Source organism: Python bivittatus, unplaced genomic scaffold (genome assembly GCF_059951505.1).
Source record: "Python bivittatus isolate LINGU-HERP-01145 unplaced genomic scaffold, Pbiv_v1 ctg000220_np1212, whole genome shotgun sequence".
Lineage (NCBI taxonomy): Eukaryota > Metazoa > Chordata > Lepidosauria > Squamata > Pythonidae > Python > Python bivittatus.
The window spans coordinates 38038663-38062932 of record NW_028277048.1 but is presented as its reverse complement, the minus strand read 5'-3'; the positions used below and the strand labels follow the sequence as shown (position 1 = coordinate 38062932).

General features: G+C 40.1%; 1 protein-coding gene across 8 annotated transcripts in view; it reads left to right on the top strand.

Moving 5' to 3' along the window:
- Window positions 1-2981: 2981 nt before the first annotated feature.
- Window positions 2982-24270, top strand: part of FSCN2 (fascin actin-bundling protein 2, retinal) — a 63714-nt gene continuing 42425 nt past the window's right edge. For 2 of the 8 annotated variants that reach the window (XM_088138361.1, XM_088138358.1), the window contains exons 1-2: window positions 2982-3122; window positions 22611-22722. The gene's annotated coding sequence lies outside the window, so the exon portion shown is untranslated. Of the gene's footprint in view, window positions 3123-3561; window positions 3948-9120; window positions 11014-22610; window positions 22723-22806; window positions 22909-24270 lie in introns of those variants that run through there. The other 6 variants (XR_003084508.2, XM_088138359.1, XR_003084505.2 and 3 more) reach the window with 6 other exon arrangements.

The following is a 24270-nucleotide window of genomic DNA, read 5'->3' as shown; positions in this document are numbered from 1 at the left end:
ATATAGAGAATATTTTGCCCAAGAATCATGGTTTATACTATATGCCGAGAAGGTGTTTAAGGGTCTTAAGTGTTTTAAGAGTAGGGGAGGTCCTGCTATGTGTGTAAACTGGCAGAATGCCATTATGCAGTTACTCATGGGTGGGTCTTCCCTATGGTGTTGCCTGCATTCTGGAACGCTTTCTCTCCTCAAATGTATGAGGTGCCTACCATTACATTTTTTAGGTACCTGTTGAAGTCCTATCTCTTTACCTAGGCCTTCTCTTTGTGAATGTTGGATGACTCTTTCGGTTTTGTTTTCCTTTTCCCCAAACCATATTAAATGATTTTTAACATACTGTTTTTTATTTTACTTATTTTATTATAAACTGCTTCAAGATATGATTGTATGAGAAGCAGTAAATAAATATATGTTTGAAAGAAAAAAGTAAGCAAACTTTGGTTCGTAACACTCTGCAAGGTCTAGAAAAATATGAAGCATAAAAGGTTTTCACCTTTGTTTCTAAGGGATCCAAGTAAATGAGGTTGTAGGTGTGACTATAGAATTTACTACTGAAATTCAAACCGAAATGTTCCAGTGTCTTTGGATCTACTTTTACAGGAAGCACAATTATTTTAACATACTGAGATAAAGCAAATTCAAGGTAGGCTTAGAAGACACAATCTCATTCATAATGAACAAAAGGTTCTTGTGATCCTATATATATTTACATGACATAACAGTGAGCTGAGAGTCTGCCAAAGAAAAACATTGCTGTTCCCTTGGCTATAACTTCCCTTTTAGATTTTGCAGAGTATCAACACATTTTGCCCCTATATGAATAGCTGCTCTGCTGAGTTCTGCCTAATACTATCAGAGCATTAGAAATGCATTATGCTTCACCTTCATTGTTTCATCTCTGTCTCTGTGTGAGAGAAAATGTATGTGTGCAGTGGGAGGGAGTCACTATTAGAAAAAATCTAATTTTTTTTTATCCATACTACTTAGCCATTGAGAGACAGCTGTAACAGACTGGAGACAATATGCTTTTTTAACCCACATAAGCTGCAGTGTTACTTGCAAAAGTAACCTGTTAAACATAGGTAAAACCAGTAGTCTCTGCCCATCCCTGTTCTATGTACACACCTAGAAAAATAACCAGACCTCACCTATAAGCAGGTGACTAAGCTGTTCCTTCCCATAAAAGCATAACCTACTTTGTTTTCCTAAATTGGAAAGATCTTTGCCAATTCACAACCCCCCACCCTACAATCTGAACCAGTCATTGAATCAATAGAAATCAGATTCATCATAAGGAAGAAATAATAATTTTGTAGTTTCTATTGCTCAATTCCTAATAAATATTCACAAGATTTCAAAACATTAAGATTTTAAGATTTCATAGAATCACAGACAACAATTAAACTGAAATATATGAAAAGGTAGTGGTGGAGAATCCCCATTATTGTCAGTCAGTGGTAAAGCAGCTTGGCTCCACCCAGTAGACATGCTTATGTTTAGGTTTACTTTCCTTATATGGGTTTATCTATCACCCAGGAAATATCAATAATTCCAGTAGCCATGGAGAGAATGCTAAAATAGAAGCAATAATACCACTCACCCCTGGTTCATTCAATCATTCCTACTCTTAATGCAGCCCTTTCTATTAGCATTTGGATTATTCAAATTAGAAGTGGTGTTGAATGTTTAAGGATTGTTAAATATTTTTAATGGAAAGAGGGAAAAGGTGCTCTGAATTCTAAGAATCTCCAAAATCTCCACTTGCTCAAGTGGTGTTTCTTCTGCTTTTGCTAGCATTTTCTATCACATTTATGGGAATATCTCAGAGGTCAAAAATGGTAAGATTTGAAAGAGAGCAAAGGACTTGTTTGTGCATAGTAGCACTATACTTTTGTGAGCTAAGTTCGAGTGACCAGCCAACTGATTGTTGGCATGTTTATTTTTAACATCTATTTTTTGGCCACTTAAACTCAAGCAGTTACAGTATTATTCACAGATCCAATATAGGTACTTGTGCTCCAAAGTGGGTTGAGAATGTGTTTTTTCCATACCTCCTCCATCAAAATTTGACCTTTTTCTCTCTGCTCCATTTTTGCTTTTCCTTTCTCCAGTTATGCTTTGCAACTGATATTTTGGCAGGTGGTAATCGTCACACAACTATTGGAAGGCAAAAAACTAGTATCCATTTGCTTGTTGGACCACACCTTTGCACTGTCCCTGGCCTCCAGAAAAAGGCCTGCGACTGTGCAGGGAGAGCCCGGAACTAAGCCCTCAAAGCTCCTCCAATTAATAAGCAAAGCACATTGCAGTTAAGGGGCTCCAAGCTGGAGAGCGGAAGGCCCGCTTATTTCCTGCAGCAGCCTTGTGGAAAGCATAAGGCTTCCCCTCCAGTCATTTGCATTCCTCTCAGATTCTTTTGTGCTGAAAGACAGGGTGTGTTTCCTCTGGAGAAGCCAAGATTGCACTCCTGAGACAGATCGCTGCCGAGTCCCCCAGAGCTGCGGAGAGCGAAGAGAAACTCTTCCCGTTCGCCATGTCGGTGCGCCAGTGTAAAGGTGCCTCACCCAAATGGAATCGGGGTGTGTGTGTGTGTGTCTCTGTCCGTCCCTGGCCCTCCCAACCATATCTGGCAAAGACCGCAGCAATAAACATGCACTCCCAGACTACAACAGCCATGAGGGCAGAAGGGGGCCGGGATGCATGTATGTACAGCATCAGCTCCGGCAGCGGTCCGTGCTAGCTCGGACTGCCTTCTGCTTGCTGGGCATCGGCGACTCCTATTGAAAAGACGCTGCTGATTTTACAGAGAGCACCCTGCGGGGCAGGGTGGGGGATGAAAGGGATCGGGTCCGTAGCCAAGACCGGCAAACCTTGGAAGCGACATTGGGAGCCCGAGGTCTCTCAATCACGAGAGGCGTGTGCCTCCGTCACGTCACCGAAATGCAGCAACGGAGGGAGGGAGGGAGGGGGAGGAGGTGAGCAGCGGAGAGTGCTCGATGCGGAGGGCCGGGTTTGGAGGAAAAAAACTGGGCGCAGCGCAGACATGCTGACGAAGATGGGGCGACTTTCCTGCCTTTAGCACATGACGCGCGGAAGGGCGAGGCGCTGCTCGCTACCAGGATGTGAGTTTCTTTGAAAGATTGAAACGTTTCAGGGGCGCTTTAATGTGGATACCTCCCTATTACCCGAGTGGAAACCAGCTGGATTCCCCGTTAATTTCAGATCAGCGATTCATTTCACTCAACGTCGCCCGCCTTGGCATGTGTTTTCCGCGTTTGCCCTTCCTTTCCATCCAAATCTCGGCAGTTTTTGAAAGGCTCGAGTCAGTTTGATAGCCCCCCTTCTCCTTTGGTGTCGGTTTTGGTCCTTGATCCGTAAGAAAAGAAAGTTCTTAGCACGTGCCTCAACCATATCGGATTTCTTGGTTAAGAGCATTTTTTCCCTAGCGTTAACCCTCGGCGGTGAAACGGACGGCGGGCCTAAGGCCGGGGCAAAGACCGCCCTTCGCTTCCTGCGGTGGAAATGAAGGAGCGCCCCCCGCCCCAGGCGACGCGCGCTCTCTCGCACCGCTTTCGGAATCTGTTCGTCAGCCCAGGCCGCCTCCCCCTCCTCCATCTGGGCCTCCGCGTCATCCGTTTCAGGCAGAGCAGGGCCGGGAGGGAGCCGCGCACCGAAACCCCGTGGGTGTGGGCTGCAACGAAGTGCTGCTCGGGCGCCCAGGTGACACGGCGCGCGGGGAGGGAAAACAGAGGAGCCCTGCTATGCCTATATTTGGAGATGGTTGGCCGCTGTCTCGGAGATCCGCCCTTTCGGGCTCGGGGAAGTTGCACACCTACTGCCCCTCCCGCCGAAGGGCAGCGGGCGAGGCGAAACCCTTTCTGCTGGTGGACCGTCGGACTTTGATTCTTGACCGCTGATAGGGAGTGGGGAGGCAGCGCATTTTTAGGGTAAGAGTCACCCGGGCCCTGGGACAACGCGGTTTCTCTTCCGCTGCCCCAGTCGCTGCTGGGCCGCTTTAGCCTACCCAGGAAGAGAGGGGTTCTGCGCACGTGTTACTCGGAAATACCGTCATTCTGTTAAAATAGGGCTAACGTCGAGGAAATACGGGCTTAAGAGATTCAGCTTCCAGCTAAGCGCAAGCTGAGATAGCCAAGTACGGATCCTTTACATAGCGTGCAAAATATACAAATAATTTTAAGGCTGAGGTCCCAGTTCAAGAAATAAAGCTGCATTATACACGGTCGCCTTACTTCTGAGAAATCTGGCCTGGTATTGGATTTCGTATTATTAGTGACATGCAACAAGAGGTCTTTGTAAACCGTTAAAATGTTCACCAGTGTGTGAAACGATTATTGGGTAACATCATCAAGTGGGGTGATCCTATTTTCCCTGAAGCATAAACGTTTATAACATTTTCCTTCAAGGAATCATTTAACATAGATCAAGGGGTGAGAAACCCTCCCTGGTTTGTCTTCATTTCTTGGGAGGGGGCTAGGTAACAGTCCGGACCAGTAATTAGATGTAAGTTGTATCTTAGTTTTTTGGGAAGTTTAGAATTTGAGGGACTTTTGTCTGTCTCCTCTCACTTTGGTTACATTTCTGTAAGCTTTGATGTGCCAAATACACCTGCTTAATTTTATTTAGCTTGCTGGGGAGAAGCAGAATAAAAAGCACCATATAATGTTTGGATACTTTGCAAAAACAAATATAAATATAATGAATAGAAGAATGGATTAAGTCTTGGAGCTTTTTCAGAAAACAGTATGCCTTTAGTTCAAAAGTCATTAGTTATCCTTGAGCTATCTTACAGGCCATATTTTGTGGCCCTATAACAGACAGACCACTTTATGTAGGAAATCATGGATGTTTTTGTATGAGATGGCTGAAGATGACAGGTTCATAGGTGGGAAATTTGTTAATGGAATCCGTTTGTGGGGGAAATGGTTGTTTCCATATTCCTTGATTTTACAAGTTTCCTACCGGTTTGAAAGTTACAGAAAGAAAGCATGTAATCCATAAATATAAATTAATAATGTATGTGATGAAGAAAGTGAGAGTGAATCACCTCTTACTGAAACCTTTATTTTGCAGTTCATCAGATGGTAACATGCAATTTCCCACAATCCTTGTGCAAAAAAAAAAAAGAAAGCCAACACCTGGATACTGTAATCACCATCTCTAGTGGATTTTGAACGAGGAAAGGGAGGTAGAGAGTTTAGCAAAAGGAAGATCAATGAAACTGCATATTCTGAGGAACTGGTGAGAGAAACATTTGAATATGTAGCACCTTTAGCAAAGGAAAAAAAGATCCAAAACCCATGTTGGCAATACTTTTATTAGGTTTACAAAATCACTCCCAAGTTTTCAAGCCCCCTTCATTGAGGAAGTTGGTTAGGAAAAAAAAGAAGTGAAAGGAGAAGAGAAGGCTGATTTGTGGCCCTGTCAGTAGCGATTTGCTTAGCTAGTTTCAGTGGACTTATTGCAATACACAAGCCAGGTTAGTTTGTTGAGAAAAAGAAGCCAGCTCAGTTAGCTGCCTGTCTATGCTGTACCCAGTGACCAACATACTGTGATTAAATTGTGAGCAATCTCAGTCTCACACCTTCCACCACCCAATCACTCTTAGCTTGTTTGCTTATTTTGCTCTTCTGATTATTGGTTCTTCGATATCTCCATATAGGGTCAACCAGGACTTGTTTTGTGATTCATAAGAATTCCTACAGGGTAAAGGTGAAGGTGGCAGAATGGGGAATATCTGCCTGCCTGGCTCTCTATCTTGGCAAGGCTAAGCACATTCTGTATACTTTCAACATTTTGATGTTAAAGAAGCCAGGAACATGCTGGAAGGAAGGAAGAAGTAGCAGATAAAAAAACAAAAAGATCCCTCACATGTCTTCACAGGATATGACTTGGAGCACTCTAATCAGCTTTTTGTATTATTCAGGCCACTTCCTTTTTTTTTTTTTAATTCCTACCTCTCCTCCCCCTGCCCAAAAACATTTCTCTCAGTCTACCTGTCCTTTAACCCTGAACATATTTTGCTCTGATGTTAGGCCTCTATAGTGCCCTGCAGTTATGTGGGAATGCAGCTTTAAATTAATTCAGAAGGCTGGATTGCACTGATGAGCAAATCTCCTTCATGGCATTGTGAGCCAATTTTTCTGAAACCCTGTTAAGCAGTGGTGAGGAACCCGTTACGGACTGACGGATGAATTGCAAGCATATCTAGTATCCCAGGGTTGTGATTTAGGAAATTATCTGAAACTGTCAACTATTACAAAATACTGACTGATTCATAATCCTTATTGTGGCTTCATGAATTAATGAATGCATCTGAATATTTCCAAAATCTTCAAATGAAGTACAAGATATGCAGCTCAATAAAAATTGTCATTGGGTTGAGTCCAGATTAAGTTTGTTGGACTTGGACACCATTGGGGTCATGACTTAAATCCCATTGCTTCAAGTGGAGATAGGTAATTCCAGCCTTTCAGACACGCTTCATAGAGAGGCAGGATAGGGCAAAGGCTAGTCCCTGACAGGAGCATAACCTTCAGATGACTCTGTCTGCCCTGGAGGCTGAGTCAAACCCATGGAGAGCTTAGTAAGTATAACGGGATCACAGCCAGTGGTAGGGCCTCAAATGGGGTGTTCTAGAAACAGGATCAACTGAGTTGAGAGCAGTTTCTGTTGTCAGAGGGGCCTCCCACTCCCCAGCTCCTCTAAGCCTATGTAGAGTTGGACAACAGACTCCTCCATGCTGGAACCTAGGAGGTTGAAAAATGTAAGGAATGTGTATGAAAAGTGATAAGCTTATCTCCAGCACGTTCATACTTCACTTATGCAGCCAACCCTGGTGTAAGGATTGTATTGTAAGTGTAATTTAGTCTAGATCATTTAATATCAAAATAATTACTTAATTTATTTTCATTGAGTTTCTAAAAAACCCTCAGTTTTCAAACTCCATTACCCTCACCAATTAAAATTGCCATCTCCTCTCTAATCAACAAATATTTCTATTTTCCCATGCATATTTTTGGCTCTGACCATTGGTGTTTCCAGGGGTAGAATTCCTGTTTTAGGGGAACTGAATCCTACAAACAGGGACATCAGGCTATGCTATACATCAAGGACCAAGAAGTAGAGGCATTTCCCCCTATTGCTTTGCAACAGCATTCCTGTGAAGATGATTGGTCATTACTTTTCCCATTACAGAAAAAATTGGGTTGATATATAGGAGTGAGGTGGCTTCCTTAAGTAGCAACAACTTTGTGGTTCTGTAACTCCCCCTCTCTCCTTTCTTTTTTGCCTGGTGTAGTATCTGCATTCTAGCCTGAAGGCAGGAACACCCCCTCTCCCATTACTCAGGCAGAGGTCATTTGATTGCATAATTATTCCCATTCTTGCATGTGGAAACACAAACCAGAGAAGCATGTTTTGCACTTGTTCTGCCAGCTGTGCCAGTTCTTCTGAGTTCACAGCCATTCTTCTGGCCATTTTTGTATGAAGAAACATCTCCTGTATCCACTCCCCTTGGATATATGTTCTAAGTAACATGTAACTTCTTGCCTGGTCATCTAAATTCCTAGGAATTTATTAGAGAGAGAGCCTATTGATTAAAAAAAAATTGCAGGTTTGCTGAGATCAGGGAAAATACTTTGACTCCAGGAACAAATGTGAGAGCCATGCTTCCACTAATTCAGAAAATAATGTGGGGGATGGAAATAGCCAGGAATAATCAGAAGAGTATCTGTACTATTTTACCTACTATGGATAGTATGGTGGGGTGTCAAATGGTCATCGTAATTAGTATAAAACTGGGTCAGTGTGGATGAATAATATTTTACAACCCTGAGTATAAACTAGACATAACTATATGCTGTAGATTCCTTGGTGCCTGCTTCATCTTCTTTGCTCTAAGTAGCATTGACGTAGGTCAGATGTATTGGGCTGCAGTTCTCCTGATTCCCAGCTATTAGAGAAGTCTTAACAAATCTGGAAGTTTGTTTCTCCACCAGGCTGGGGAAAGCAGATGAGGATGATCACAGATCTGTTTTTTGTTTTTGTTTTTTTGTTTTTGCATTCTTGTATGTTGAATTATAATTATTACCTGCCAAGCAAGATGTTAATGAAGAAATATTTATAATATACATTCAGAGATCTCAACTGCATAGCCTGCTTGGCAGGCAAGGGAGAGTCTTCCAGTGGAGCTCATTTTATTACACTCCTGTCAGTCTTGATCCCACCCTAGTTGTGATCTGAAGAACAGGATGCTGTCTTTCAGCAGAAGAGATATTTCTGTGTTAAGCTGTTTGGCAGATGATATAAATCGCTGTGGGTATGAGCGTAAGGTAGTTTCTTCTTCACATGATTAGTGCAAACGTACCTTGATTCTGAGCCATTGAAATGATTGCAAGGTGTGTGCAAGCACATGAAAAGGGAGGGAGCAGCACATTCAGTCCTTTTTCCCCCCTTGCTGCTCAGAAATAACAGTATTCACGGCCTCTGCCAGTTCCAGTAATAACGTACAGAGACAATGACAAAAACATCTTCAGAGGCTGATTTGAGTCATAGGCTTAGATCCTCTACAAGGGCAGCCTCCTATCCTTCACCCCCCTCCCTGCTGAACAGCACATTTTGTATGTGTGCTCTGAAAGAACCAGGAAATGATTCTCTCTGAAAGGAGCAGCTTCCTTCATTACGGGGATAGGGAGAATGGATGGTTGAGGCAAAATATCTCCAGCAGTATGTAAGAAAATTGAACCCTGGGGTAGGACTGGAACCCATTTGCTCCAGCAAGCACATCCTTGCGCAGATTGTATTTCCACTCTAAAATAAGGAAGCGTGGTGGTTGAGTGCTTTTTGCCTGCTGCAGTTTACCCCCCTCCCCCATCTGTTTCCTGTGGCTTTTCACCACAATAAGGACCGTTCTTATTCTCCATTTGCTTTATCCCTAAAAAAAGTCTTTGCTGGCACTAGAAGAACCAATTGGGCTCCAGAAGAAGAAGTTGTTTTCTAATGATCTAGCCAAGTATATTGTCCATGTTGATTGATTTGCAGTTTGCCATGATCTCAGTCAAGCCATTTTCTTTCACTTGCTCTCTCATTTCTTAACTACAGATGCCATTGGTTGGTTGAAGCTTCTCCATGAAAAATATGTCCAGTGCACCTGAGATATAATCTTTCCGATCTTTCCCAAGCTAAGGAGAACACCAGCTTGATAAGGATGGTGCAGAGAAATACTTTGCTTTTGCACATGTACATATGTGCTCCTCGGCTCCTACCAAGGTTATATAGAAGCTTACCTTTGAGCAACGCATGTGCAAGAGATCTTCAGTTTTTATTTTCCCTGGTGAGATAAACAGTAGGTTAAGAGAGCAGCCAGAGAGATTTCTACTTGTCACTCTCAGTCAACATGGAGCAATTTGCTTGTATTCATAATCATAAACATTGAGTGCTTCCAGATGGAAGGCTCCTAAGATTTGCTAGTCCAAATATATTTGTGCAACTACGGATAGTCACCATTTAGCAACCACAACTGGGACCAGCAAGTCAGTCATTAAGTGAAACAGTCACTAAATGAAACCATGACTGTGCTTATAATTTTACTTCAGCTTTCCTTTGCTTTACAGATTTGCAAAGGTCGTAAATGCGAGAGTTGGTTGCAAAGTTACTTTTTCATCACTGTCGTAACTGCAAACAGTTGCTAAACGAGGCATTCACTAAACAAGGACTACCTGTATTCTATCATTCCCTCCTGGGTAGATTTTATTATTTTATTTCAGCTTTCCTTTGCTTTACAGACCTGCATAATGTGAGGATTGGTTGCAAAGTTACTTTTTCATCACTGTTGTGACTGTGAACAGTCACTAAACAAGGCATTCACTAAATGAGGACTACCTGTATTCTGTTATTCCCTCCTGGGTAGATTTTGCATATAGACGTACACAAGGAAAAAAAGAGAGAAGCAGCATGGAAAAAACGGAAGGGTTAGAAGTAGGAGACAATAATATCTGGAGAGGCCTTCCTTTCAAATTCCATAAACAAAACAAGATGATTACAGAACAGAGCCTCATCTGGAAACTGTTATGTACATTGTTTAGCAAACCTATTCAGCAACATAAAGATGGTGGCTGCGCTGCCTGTTCCTTAGTGATTTGGAGTCATATCCTGAAACAAGCAAAATAGCAGCAAGAGTGGAAATTCAAGCTTGAAAACTGGAAGCAAAGCAGATGATTTTAATAATAGGATTCAAAATTAATCAGATGCAATGGAGAGCAGGACTTTCTTTAACTTCAAACTAATGTAGATGGTCTAATTTCATTCGATGCAGACTTTGTGATCCTTCTTTCCCCCATCGCACTGTGTTGTGAGAAGTTGCACCAGCTGAGATTGTGTTCTCCTATAGTACCTTGAAGCATATAGGCAATTTTCAGTGTTCATCTATTTTGATGAATTATAAATTTAGCCATTCAAAAGCATCATTAAGTGCTTCCATCTACCAGAACTCCTGAATCCCATTTTTAAATGGATCTGAACTTGATCCATGCCATGTTGATTATTTTCTATTTGGTGATTGGGGTACTATGAGCATAGACCTGTTTATTAGGGCTGTGCATGTTTCAAAAATGATTCTGGAAAAGGGCTTCAGACTTTGCACATACATGAGTGTAGCATCTTTGTACTATTCATTAAAGCTGACTTTTTGTGAGCCTCCATGCCAGCCTGAAAAATGGCTGGCAGTGAAGCCTTAAAAAAGTCAGGCTGCTTTAATAAGTAATAGAGAGGTGCCGTGCTTACCCTTGCATGAATCCTCTTTTCCAAACCATTTTCAGAGCACACGCAAGCATACAGTTGACATGTATGGAATAAAGAAATGCCTGACATTTAGTGTTTGTCCTTTCTAGCCAACAGCTGAAGATAGAGAACTGTCTTCCTTCCAAGCCAATAACTGAGTGCCTCGTCCTCCTCCCTCTTCACCCAATAAATAAATAAACAAATCAATAAATATAATGAACGTGCTCGTGTTTTCCTGTTTCTGGTGCTTGTCATGCTGGCAACCTCAAGTGCCTGCAAAACTGCTGATGCTGACATGCTGGATGTTCTGCTTTTGGCCTCCTTTCCCTAATTATTGCAGTGGAGTGCTATGGTGGGATCCCTGGAGGTGGGAGGCAAGGGGACCCAAGAATCCTTTCCAGTGGGCACAGAGACTGTGCCTTCAAGCACGGGGCAGCAACAAGTTGCTCCTTCTGCATCAGCGTATGCTGTCTTGAAATGGTATTTTTGTATCACAGAGATGACATCATAGGGATATTTCAAAATGGCTCACAATTACAATCACTATCATGTGATCAGTAGGGCCCCATTTTGTTTGAATTTTGGCCCACACTTTTATCTAGAAGACCTCTTAGATCTGCAGGGAGAGGACCTTCTCCATAATCTAATACTAGGATTTGGCAATTGGGGAATCTTTGTTTCTCACTAGGTTGCTATGTTCTGATCAGTCCTAGAGATGGATCTGGATAACAACTGATTCATTGCACTCGTGGAAGGAGAGCAAACTTGGTATTCTTTTTTAAGCTTTTGGTACAATTTAATATAATTTTGCACCAAGCAGGGCCTCACCTCATTAAGTCTGCATAATGTTTCATCCTTTCTATTGTCAAACTATCGTGATCTGCTGGCTTGTGTTGTTCTCCCACTTTCATGTTGCTCAGTAACATTCTTTCCCACCATTTAGATGCAAAGCATGTGCTCTGTCGCTGAACTAGGCCTCTCTGTATAAATTGAGCTCCAGAGCAGTACATGGAAACCTGTTCCTAGCATGCTACCTCCTCAAAAAATCTGATTGATCTGGCCGTGCTAAAGAATGTTAAAGATCACTGTGATATTTTATTCATTCCAGAGATTCTCCTGCCATCCGTTGCACATGGTGAAATGGGTTTTAGCCTACAAAAGCTTTAATGTGCTTATTATGGACCTGGAAGAGAGATGACTTTACAAGCAGATCATTTCTTTCAAGGTTCCCCAATATAAAATTATTAGAATAATCTGTCCAATCAGGGAGCTCTGTCAAGGTTTTTTTTCTCCCCTTTATTCCCAAACTAGTTGGGGGGGGAGGTACTTTGATCTGCCTACCCAAACCCAGAATTTAATACACCGTGTGAAAATCCTGAGAACATAAGGGGTATCTGTTCAACTATACAGTTTTGTATGTGAGGAAGATTTTAATGAGAAATTTAACAATACAGCCAGACCTCTAGATTTATAAAGGAACTTACTTGGGAAAAGAAAGAATAGGATGAACAAAGGAAGGCAACAATCATTTAAAATTCTGAATAAAAACAATAAAATCAGTAGGTTTCAAAACAAATGAGTTTTGCACAGGGTATATTTGGAGAAACAGCATCTTTATCTCCCATTTAGAAGCTATCGCTGAAGCTTTTCCTAAGTTCTTTTTAGAAATGGTCTTGTAATTTTATAGAAAATGGAAATAAAGGAAAGCTAATCTCTTATTTATGTTTGTTTACTTATTTTTATAAAGTTTTTAATTTTTATTTATTTTAATTTTATTTATTGGTTTTGATAAATGTATAGGTCATCCTACTTATAGCAACTCTGGGCAACATAAGTTGAAAACAACCCAGAACAATGCAAACAAGAAGAAGCTAATTATACTTAAAGGAGATTGATAGCTGTTTTGCACAATCAAGTAATGTACTGCATCTCTGATGTCAGAGGTCTAGCCAGAAAATCAGAAATGTATCCAGTAGCTCAATCTACCAGCTGAATCAGTCGAATGACAAAAGGTTTGGCTAGTGAACAATCTCTCATATAAAAAGAGCTTATGGTAAGGATTCATTTCAAGAAGGAAAACAGGCATTCTGGTCTATTCTCTAGGAGGACTGTTAAGTCACTGCAACATATAAAAGTTTGTCTTTTTTTTCCAATAATTGTATTAAAGATGATATAAAACAGATAAAACTAATACAAGAACCTAATATAAAAATACATTAAAAGAAGAAAAAAATATATTAAGAAAGTGCAGAGAAACCCCCCCCCAAAATAAGAAGAAAGTTCCCCCTTTATCCCCAGTAAGTGTAGACATTAACAATTTATCATTGTCTCTTAAAATACTACCAAATGCATCTTCATTCCATACTTCACCCCATTTTCTATAGAACCATCTCTAAATCCTCAGCTCTCCTTATTAATCAACAAAAGGTGTAAAAATTAACAGACATAACTAACAACATAAACATTTAGTTCCCCTTTCCATTTAAACATAATCCCCCTAATCCCTCTCATATTAATCAAAATCTAATCCCAATTAACAATTAAACATTAAAAAGGGATAAAAAATAACCATTAATCACCCCCAGAAATAGCAACCCATTATTAATCCCAATTAAGAATTAAACATTACAGAAAAATAAAAACTGTTAAACATTACCAGAAATAATAATCCCTTATTTATATACCAAAAATAGTAACAGATATTACAAACTAATCCTTAATCCTAGTGAACATTTCCAAAAAAAAAACAACCCTGTCCAGTCAAAGTATCCATTAAACATCACCAGAGGTAGTAACCCATTATTTAACCATAACCAAATAAATCAATTTTGTATTTTTCTTTTTCTCCCATCAGTGCTTGAATCTCATGGATAAAGTTCTAACATCTGCTTTCTTCTACTATCCTTGTCTCTTTTCTCAAAATCCTTGTCATCTTTATCAAAGTCCATATGTAATTTCAATGTAGCCACTCCAGTAATTCTCTAATATTTCAATTTAAATGGGTAATCCACATCCCTCTTTTGATACATTATTTGTATATCTTTTTTAGTTTTTAAATGATCCATTCCATTTGTAAATCCAATATTTCCATCTCTTTCTTACAGGTTATGAGTTTTAAGACCACTTTAAAGTCCATTTCAGTTATCTTCCAAGTGACTTGTTTCTCTTCAGTAACAACTTTTGGTTCCGATATAGGGTTAAATAGCCCTTGCATTTCTTCAGCCAGCTTATAAAACATTTCCTTTAAAATAGCCATCTGGTGCTTTCTAGTGATTAACCTTCAAAACTTTGTTATCAGGTCGAAATATAAACATGACATTTTTTTCCCACACAAGAGGATCTTTTTAATTAACTTCAAAGTCTTCCTTTAAATCAATTTCATCCAAATCCTTAGCATTTAACAATTTTCAAAAAACAACACTATACTCCCCCTTTTGTTATATATCGCAAAAAAATAAAGATCTTACAAAGCTGGGGACATGTAATTTTCTTTCTTTTTAAACAGATTGAAGAGAGACTCACCCAGCAAATGCCCAACTTACAGTTCCGAAGGTTTTTCAATCTTAAAGAAACAGTAAGAAAAAAAGTAAACTACAAGGTGGTTAAAAAGATGAGGTTTGGTTGAACTTTGAGACCATGAAAAGGCTACATTAACGGCTCAGAGCATGATGAAACCCACAACTCCCAGCTGATTACAAGTGACTGCAAAAACATCAGTATCTGCTGTCAACTCACCAAAAAACCCCAAAAAAACTATCCAGAATGCATGAGGGTAATCTCAAGATCTCTCTTTTATCCCGAGAGAATTATTGATAGTCTGGATCCTGCATCCAGCTGCCTTTCAGCCGCAATGTCTACCACCAAGCACAGGGTGTCAGTTCGCCATTCCTCACCGGAAGTGACTTCCCACAACATATAAAAGTTTGTCAATAATCTTTTAACTTGCTGGTAAATGTTGTTATAGGTAGTCCTTGTTTAGCGACCACAATTGGGACCGGCAACAAAGTGGTCACTAAGTGAAACCATGACTGTGCTAATGGTCTTACTTCAGCCTTCCTTTGCTTTACAGACCTGTTCACATTGAACTCTGAATGGTTGCTAAACGAGGAAGTTGCTAAACAAGGATTACAGCAAAAGGAGGCAGTTGTTCTTCCAAAATTACCTAAAGGACAGTTACAATAGCCAGTGCACAACATCTGGACCTACTGCTCTGGAAATTGTCTCTGATCTCATCTTCATGATTATTCTTACCAGGGAAGCCAGAAGCAAAAAGAGAGCAGGGCACCTATTCTTTTAAGAGCTGTATAAAAGAGAGAGTTCCAGCTAACATAAAATGATAGAGTTCAGAAAGTGACACTTACTGAAATCTTTTATTTTATACAAGTATTAATGGTTGCGGAAGATGTGATCACCCTAATATAGTGGGGAGAATTAAAGTACTGCTGAAGTAAGTTATTGCTGATTAATAGTTTAGATGTGAATGCATGCAACAAAAGGAACATTATTGGCATTGTAGTGATCGATTGCAGACATACATCAGTGGAGTAGCAAGTCTGTCCTGAAGTTGCACTCCCTGGCTGTTTGCATAACAAGATAATCCATGTTTAACTGAAGCAGGAGTTACTGAATTATCCCAGTTCCCTGGGTTCACACAACACACCAAACCTCGATTCACATGCCACACGGAGCCACAAATTAGCCAATCACATTTTAGCAGGTTTTGTGGACGCAGCTGCTCTGTTTTGCTCTAATGTACCATCTTCATCTCCAGACTCAACTCAGGGAAAAAACAGGTGCTGTATAAGTACAGCAGAAGGTAGGATTGCACAGTTGAGCTGAAACCAGTGGTATTAATAAAATAATCTGCTCCTCCCGACATTGCTTTTTCAATGGGATTCTGGGTTTTGTTTTTTACTTTAATGTACATTGACACATTTCAAAAATAAGAAGGAAGCCGGGGGAGGGACAAGACAGTTGAGTAAATGCATCATTCAGTTCATTCATCATCAACAATCATTTTTTAAAAGTATTTTTTAGTACAGACATTGCTAGAGGAAAGTATAGTGCAACTTTTGCTTTTTAAAAATATATTTCTGTGTACCCTTTTATGCAGCTTCAGGACAGTGCGATAATGAGCATCTGATGTGTTCTGTGGACCGAATATAGATAAAGGAACAATTTAGTGAAGGTAAAAGAGTCTGATCTACCAGCCTTTCTGTCTCACGTGGCTGCTGGTGCCGCCTTCTCCAGTGGCTGGGAATGTGGGAGTGATAATAAACACTTCTGGAGGCAACCAGGTTAGGGAAGACTGGCTTAGGGAGTCATGGCTTCTGTACCTCTACTCTGCAGTCAGCCGAGAAAATAAAATTTGACAGCCTCCAAGCAACCCATGCTTTACAAGCCATCACAGACTAACTCATTTACCTAGCTTTTCACTAGGTTCCCTGTTCTGATGTAGGGAGGCATTCTGTTTTCTGTACCTATTTAAATATTTAAAAACTTGTCTCCAACTTTTGTTATTACAAGGAAGTTTCCTGCTAGGATTTGTTCATATCACACATCCTGATTGTGGCCTGTAAGTAAAGTTGATTGTATCATCTTGAGTTGAATGTGGTCCTTCTGTTAATACACACACACACACACACACACACACAGGTGCATACTTCTTTCACAAGTTGCTTTTGTATTTCATCTTAATGAACAGATTAAAAAAACCCCCACAAAGTGAATATAGAAGGATAATAAATAACCAAGTCCTTCTCTTCTTCCTTCTAAAGAAAGGACACACTGAAAAGCAAAATGACATGCATACCCTCACTTGTGATTTTAATTTTTAAATTAATTTTATTTGTTAAAATAATGAAAGATAAAAGAAAAAAATGTAAACTGAACAGTTATTATAAGGTGAGGAAAAAAGATCCTAAATACATTATTGTGATTAAATGAGCTAAACAAAACTCCACCCCGACCCAAAAGAACAGCTAAAAAGTTCCATATAATAGCTATAAAAGCCTATACAGAACTAATGCTATTGTTAACCTTGCCATTAAATCTGGATCATTTAGCAATGTACTGTGGCATCTTCTCATTTTTAAAAGCAAAGACTTTTTAAAAATAAACTCATATCCTGGATCATTCTTTAAATTCAGGAGAATGACTTTCTTTCCAGTTAAGTAGGATTATTCTCTTTGCCTTATCCCAGCCAACACTCTTCATGAGATGACAAATACTGTGTTTTAGGAATATAATTCAGCATTACATTGAGATCTTTAAATGTAATATTTCTTCTCAAAGTTATGTCAACATATATATTGAATTGAAACCAAACAAGAACTGTAATAGAACAAGACTAAATGATGTGAGTAAAAAGAATCTTCAAAGTTCTTACATCATCAACATAAGAAATCTAATGTCCATCCCTTTATAAACATTCTTTGAGGGGTCCAATAGACCCCAATAATATTTTTTGATGAATTTACTTTTAAATCATAGGAAGTATATTTCACATTCGAATTATTAGTTTCTGTTCAAACATAGCATCTCTTAGAGAAACTAAATCAGTATGCCATCCAGGATGGATGGATGGATGGATGGATGGATGGATGGATGGATGGATGGATGGATAGATAGATAGATAGATAGATAGATAGATAGATAGATAGATAGATAGATAGATAGAGTGAGCCAAGCATATATCAGTGGTAAGTCAAACACAAAACACAAAATCTCAAAATCTTTAAAACAACCATTCAAAAATCAACTGATTTAAAGTATCATCATCATCATCATCATCATCACCATTTATTTTGGTCATTGACCAACAAAACTTATATTCAGTATTAAAATTAAAGCCAGATTTAAAGTATTAATCCTTTGTTTAGCCAAACATTCCAATAGAACATCTTTTCTGCTACTGTTAAATTTGAGTTATACTGTACCACAGTGTCAACTTCTCATGTGATTTGGGATCAAAATGTAATCACTTATTTATTAATAGCCAGATAGGCCTAGTAGCTTTCAAAGCATGAAACAAAGATCCCAGTTTAGTATACCTGGACCTTAAAACACAGTTGTTCTCAAATGGGCCCAAAGAGGAAAGTAATAAACATATTTTCCCCAAAATATAGTGGTTATATAGGTGAAAAACTGGTAGGTTCAAGCTACCATCCTTATAAAGTAGGCACAATTTAGTCAGAGATATTTTAGGATGTTTAGCCTGCCACAGAAATTTTCTCATTAACATATTTATTTGTGTGAAATATCTAACGGAAATTAACATTGAAATCCCTCTTAAGATGTGTATTAACCTCAATGTAATATTCCTTTTAATAACATTAATCATACCCAAAAGATTTAATGGGAACTGTAACCATCCAATTATATCTGTTGAAACTCCATCTATACATTTGGACTTACTTAATTGAATACATTATGAAAATCTTTGAGAAAGTAGTAAACCCAGGTATTTTATAGCATCTGCACAAATTGTAAATTCTAATCTCCTACAATAATCTACAATTATAGTCAATCCCGAAAGCACTTGTGATTTGAGTGACAGATGTATGGTTGGTGGTAGACAAAGGATACCTAAAGAAACAGCCCATCAGTTCATGGGAGAGTTTGGTAAAATCAGTTTGAGGTATATAGGGCCAGAAATTGGCTGGATGATGATTTCCCATGAATGGTAGTAAATAAGCAGTTGTCTTCCTCTTCCTCAAGAGAAGTGTTTTTTTCATATGGGTGGACTTCGTAGTCCCTTGATAGAAAGCTACTGTTCATGAAGCCAGAGCAATTTTAATACCAACAAACTGCTGTTATTATTTGTGTCCTGCCTTTCTTCTATAGGCTCACTGACATCTGCCTGTGACAAATGGGTAGAAAAATAACCTCTGTAGCTGAAAGGCAACTAAAATATTCCTTTTTACAAATCTTCTCTTCCACATAACTTCTTTCTCATGGTTGGTTGCAAATGATGTGTAGTATATCTTCCTCACCACTTGTTGGCTCTCATCTCCTTACCCTTCATTTTGGGGGGGGGGGGAGTCTTGGCAAGCAAATATTACATTTCCAACATGTTCCTATTCAAAACTCTTTTACAAAAACTCCCCTTTGTGAGTAGACCTTGTAGGAGGAGAGCCATATTAGTCTGGGATAGCCAAAAAGCAGGAATCTGGTGGCTTCTTTTCAGACTAACAAATGTTATTGGAAGGCATCAGCTTTTGAGAACTACAGCTCACTTCATCGGATGGATGAAACGGAGTACTCTTTGTGGGTAGAAAATCAGAAGGAGTCTGGTAGCGCCTTTTCCAACTAAGAAATGATATTAAAAGACATCAGCCTTTGTTAGCTGCAGCTCACTTTACCAGATGCATAGAGTGGTAGACTGATGTAGGATTTAAATGAGGTGAGGTGGGTGGAAGATGGGGGGGGGAAGGGAGGGAAAGATAGGTTGGTTATGCAGATGCAGGTTACATGTGAAACAGATTGCAAGTACCATATCAATTAACTATTGTAATGCATTAAAAACCCATTATGTTCGTTGAGACCTTCTGAGATTGCCTAAGCCTTTTGATGTATGTGAGTTCAGCAATTTCTCGCTCAATGGTGCTTTTAAAGCCCCACTTTTCCAAAACAGCCCCTTTGAGTTCTGCTATGGAGTGTCCTGACAGGTTGAAATGCTCTGATATTACTTTGTCCTTGTTGTGAATCTCAGTGTCAAACTTGGGTCCATTAATTCTTTTGCACAGTTTGTCTCATTTCTCCTATGTAAAATGCAGAGGGGTATTACTGGCAGATGATGGGATATATCACTTTGGAGGAAGACCATGTGTGGGTGCCTTTATTCTTGTGTGTACACTTGTTGGCGCCTGTGATAGAACTGCTGGTGTAGATGTGGGGGCAAAGTAGACATCTTGGTTTGTTGCAGGGTCTGATTCCTGTGTTGGCATCATTATCCTGTTGTTTCTTGTTGCTTGTGAGAATCTGTTTCAGGTTGGACAGTTGTCTGTGTGCAAGTACTGTATGGGTATGCCACCCAGTTCCTGAGAAAGTGTAGTGTCATTGTCCAGTATGGGCTGAAGCTCATTAATAATGCATTTCAGTGGTTTGAGCTGTAAGCTGTAAATGACAACCAGTGGTGTTTTGTTGTTCTGTTTCTGTGGTCTGTCTTTTAATAGGTCCTGCCTGGGAATTGATCTGGCTCTATTTATTTGTCTATTGATCTTGTTGGGTGGGTAGTGTAGTCTCCTGAATGCCTGGTTTAATTTCACCAGTTAAGCATCTCTGTGAAGTGGGTTAGAACAAACGTAGTCCTAGCGTAGAGCATAGTTATAGATGATAGATGATAAATTTAGTGGTATGTTCTGGATGGAAGCTGGAAGCATGCAGATATGCATGGCAATCTGTACGTTTCCTGCATAATGGTGATTATGTGTCCATTATGTGTTTTTCATCAAGGAAGTGGACTTGTTTAGCAGGTAGGTCTAGCCTGAGGTTCATGTTATTAATGAAGTCATGGTGGAAGTCATGCTGGTGGAAGTCACGTTTATTAATGTGGAAGTCATGCTGGTGGAAGTCATGATGGAATTTGACAAGAAATTCATTTCTGTGGGTCCAGATGATAAAAATGTCATCAATGAATCTCAGGCAAAAGAAGTGTTCAGGAGGTGAGAGTTAAGAAAGCATTGTTCTAAGTCAGCCCTGAAGATGTTGGCATATTGTGGAGCCATGTGTGTATGTTCATGGCTTTGTGATGTAGGTGCAAAAGTGAAATAGTTATGGGCAAGTACAAAGTCACACAGTCTGGTGGCAAGATGAGCTGTTTAGGCATCAGTGATGATGTTCTTGATGGCTTGAAATTCGTGTTCGTGGGGAATGTTGGTATATAGTGGCTCAGCATCCATGGGGGCTAAAATGGTGTTATTAGAGAGATTGCCTGTGGAGTTCAATTTTCTCAGGAAGTCTGTGGTGTTTCTTATGTAGCTGGGAATGCTGGTAGCATAAGGTCTGAGCAGAGTCCATGAAGCCTGATGAAATTGTGATTGTTCTGATGCTTGAGACAATGGGGTGGCTGTTGCCCTGTTTGTATATTTTGGGAAGAAGGTAAAAGATGCCTGATCGGACTCCTGGGGTGTTTCCAGAGTATTTCCATGTAGATGCGATCCTGTATGTCTTTAGGACTTTTTTTCATCAGATTGCGTAGATATGTTACTGTGGAATCTGGTGATAGAAGTTGGTAGAATATGGTGTTGGAGAGTTGCTTCTCTGCTTTGTTGATGTAATCCATCTTATTCATGACGACAACTGTCCCTCCTTTGTCAGCTTGTTTGATTATGATGTCATTGTTATTTTCTTGAGGCCTCAGGTGGCATCTTGATCTGCTCTGTTGAAATTGTTGTGTAAAGGGAGTTTTTTTTAAAATCTTGTCGGCAAAAGCATCCAATATAAAAATCCAATTCAGTATTGCATCCAGCTGTGGGCATCCATGCAGTAGGGTGTTTTGTTTTGTTTGTAATGCATTTGGGATTTAGTGTGATCTATAATTGTATGTTGTTCCAGGGTGTGTTGGGTTGATGACTGTGTGTCTGTGTTTTGTTCCTTGTTTTGAAAGTATTCCTTAAGTCTCAAGCAGTGAAAAAATGTTTCAAGGTCCCCACTGAGTTGCATATTTTGTGTGGGTTTAGCAGGGCAAAGGATAAGCCTTGTGCCAGAATGGACTCTTCAGTTTGGCTGAGTGTGTGGCTGCAAAGATTCACAATATTGTAGGGAATCATTTTACTGAGCAGATGCTTGTAGAAGTTTGGACATTTGTTTTCTTTCTTTTTCTTCAAGGAGGTGAGTTCTGTAGTGTAGGTTCATTGTCTTGCCCTGGCAAAGTCCTGATGTAGTTGAAGTTCCAGGATAGAGATGGCATTGGTGATTAGCTTTTGCTCATGGTAAAAGATGCCAATTAGATGGTTTCTTGGAGAGAACATAGCATACAAGTAATCCTCAGGTTATGAGAGCAATTGGAACTGGAACTGCTGTTGCTAAGCATCACGGTTATAAAACGCGACATCATGTGACCGCGTTGCTAAGTGCCAGCAGTCCTGGTTGCCATCATTAAGCGAGGACTGCACAGGTTGTTAAGCGAGGACCTCACGTGATTGTGACTTCCAACTTCCTGCCAGTTTCCCCATTGACTGCTTGTGGGAAGCCAGCAAAGAATGTCAGAAATTATGATCACATGACTGTGGGGATGCTGCAACTGCTGGAACTCCAAGGACCTGTCATAAGTCCCCCTTATTCAGCACTGCGACAAGTTTGAATGGTCGCTGAACAAGTGGTTGTAACCCAAGGACCACCTGTAATCTTTGGCTGTAGTCTGTGCAGTTTGTAGATGGTAGACTAGTGATGGCAAAACCTTTGGGTTCAGTGTGTCAAAAATTCAGAAAATGCCTCACTTGACTCTGCTGGCATGTCTCACACACACACACAAAAGAGAAACAATTATTTACATATTCATTTATTTTAAAAAATACAGTGCAATCATGTGTGGTGCTATGTATGATATAAAGAAACGTCAAATAATTACAAAAATGAAACATGAGTAAAACAAACTCAGTTTCTTTGGTAACTCAAACAGGGAGAATAGTTGCTGAATGCTGGTGAATGCTGGTGTGTCTCCCAAAACGTCATGGCGTGTCCCCTTTGATACGCGTCTCATAGATTCACCATCACTGCCGTAGACGGTTCTTTGCTTTTGGTCCTATAGGAACAATGTCATGTTGTTTGCATTTGATTAGAAAAATGATATGTTTTTGTATCTGTGCCAGTTTCTTGATAGGTTTTATGGGTTTCCACTCCATCCAGCTGAACCTGATGCTTCTTGTTGCAGAAGAGAGCTGGGTTAGTTACCTTTGTTCGTAGGTAACTGTAAAAGTCCAGGTACGTCAGGGAAGGGAGGGTGATGTGCTAAAGCAGTTAGCAGAAGGGGGATAAACTATAAGTAATCAATGTTATTTCTTTCAGATGTATCAGCAGTCTAGCATAGGGGCAAAATGGCCCTTTGCTCTCAGTATCTCCCCATCCATCAGATAATTTCTCTGATGATACTGAGTAGACTTGATTCAGGTAAGGAAGTACCTGCAAAGCAAACAGGTACTTCATTATGAAAAGTATCCTAGTTCTCAAGGTTAGGGAAAATTACTTTGCACAAATCCACATAGAACTGATAATGAAATATAACTGCTATTCATGGCTGTAAAGAGGAGAGTTTATAACCATTGTCTGTGATAACGGGTAATAATACGTGCATAACTTTCTCATTTGATCTTAGATCAGCTGATCTGGACATTTTTGTCTGGTCAGTAAAACAGCTTGTTCGTGCAGCCTGGACACTGAATTAACCCATTTTCTATTTCTGAGTAACACATTGAATCATAAACTAATCCAATGGCCTGGATTCATGCTAAAAGCTTTGCTCCAAAACAACAACCAATGTTAAAAGTCACCACACCTAGCATGTTGTGTAAATGCAGCCATGAATTTTGAATGGTTTGGCCTGCTGTGGGAGCACAGCCTGTGTGGTGGTGGTGTTTTTTAAATTTTGGATTGTTGCACTAGTTTCCGATTGATGTTATATATTTCCATTTTGATTTATATCTGCCATCTTGAACGGCGGAAAGGTTTTAGAATGCATTACAAAACTCAGTCATGGGTGTGAGGAGTCGCTGTCTTTAACTCCGACATATGGAGACTGAAACAGGAGAAGTAGCAGCGAATACGCTCTGTACTGGGAAAGGGCCCCCCTGTTAAAAAGACTGACTGTGCAGCTCTGCTTTGGTGCTGTGCCTTTAAGGGTGGCTTAATCTGCAGGCTTGAGATCTTTGCGCTTTTCACTCCCCGCTGTGGAAAGCTTCAGCTATTGATTTCTGCTGGCCAAGCTACTCTTAAAGGCCAAATCCCTCTCCGCCCCCACCCCCAATCCAGAGTTTGGCTTGTCCTCCAGGGTTCCTTTGGGTTGGGAATCATTTCCTCTGAAAAGTTTCGTTCTGGGGAAATTAGAATGACATCATAAACAAATACAACGCATTTCATTCCCACAAGGCATACTTCGGAAAACCAGCCATGTGAGCATCAGACTGGGCCTCATACACAAGTGTGCATTATGGACGTAGATGCTTTTTTCGAAATGAAAAAGGCATTGCCCAGAATGGGCTATGCGAGGTGGGGGGAGAGAGACGGGCACTGTCAGCCTTTGCATTGCATACCATTTCCTTTCACCCGCTCCAAATCACTCCTCCACGGGATTTCAACTATGCGCCAATGCATACAGTCTGTTGCATTTAAACTGAATTACTCTGCTTTGGATAATGGGGTGTCTTTTCTCTCGCACTGAAGGGAGGAAGCCAGAAGAATTCTGTGAAAAATCCCTGGATAGAGAAAAGGATGCTTGCGTTGATTGTGTGCTCACATTGCATAGATTTCCTCTTG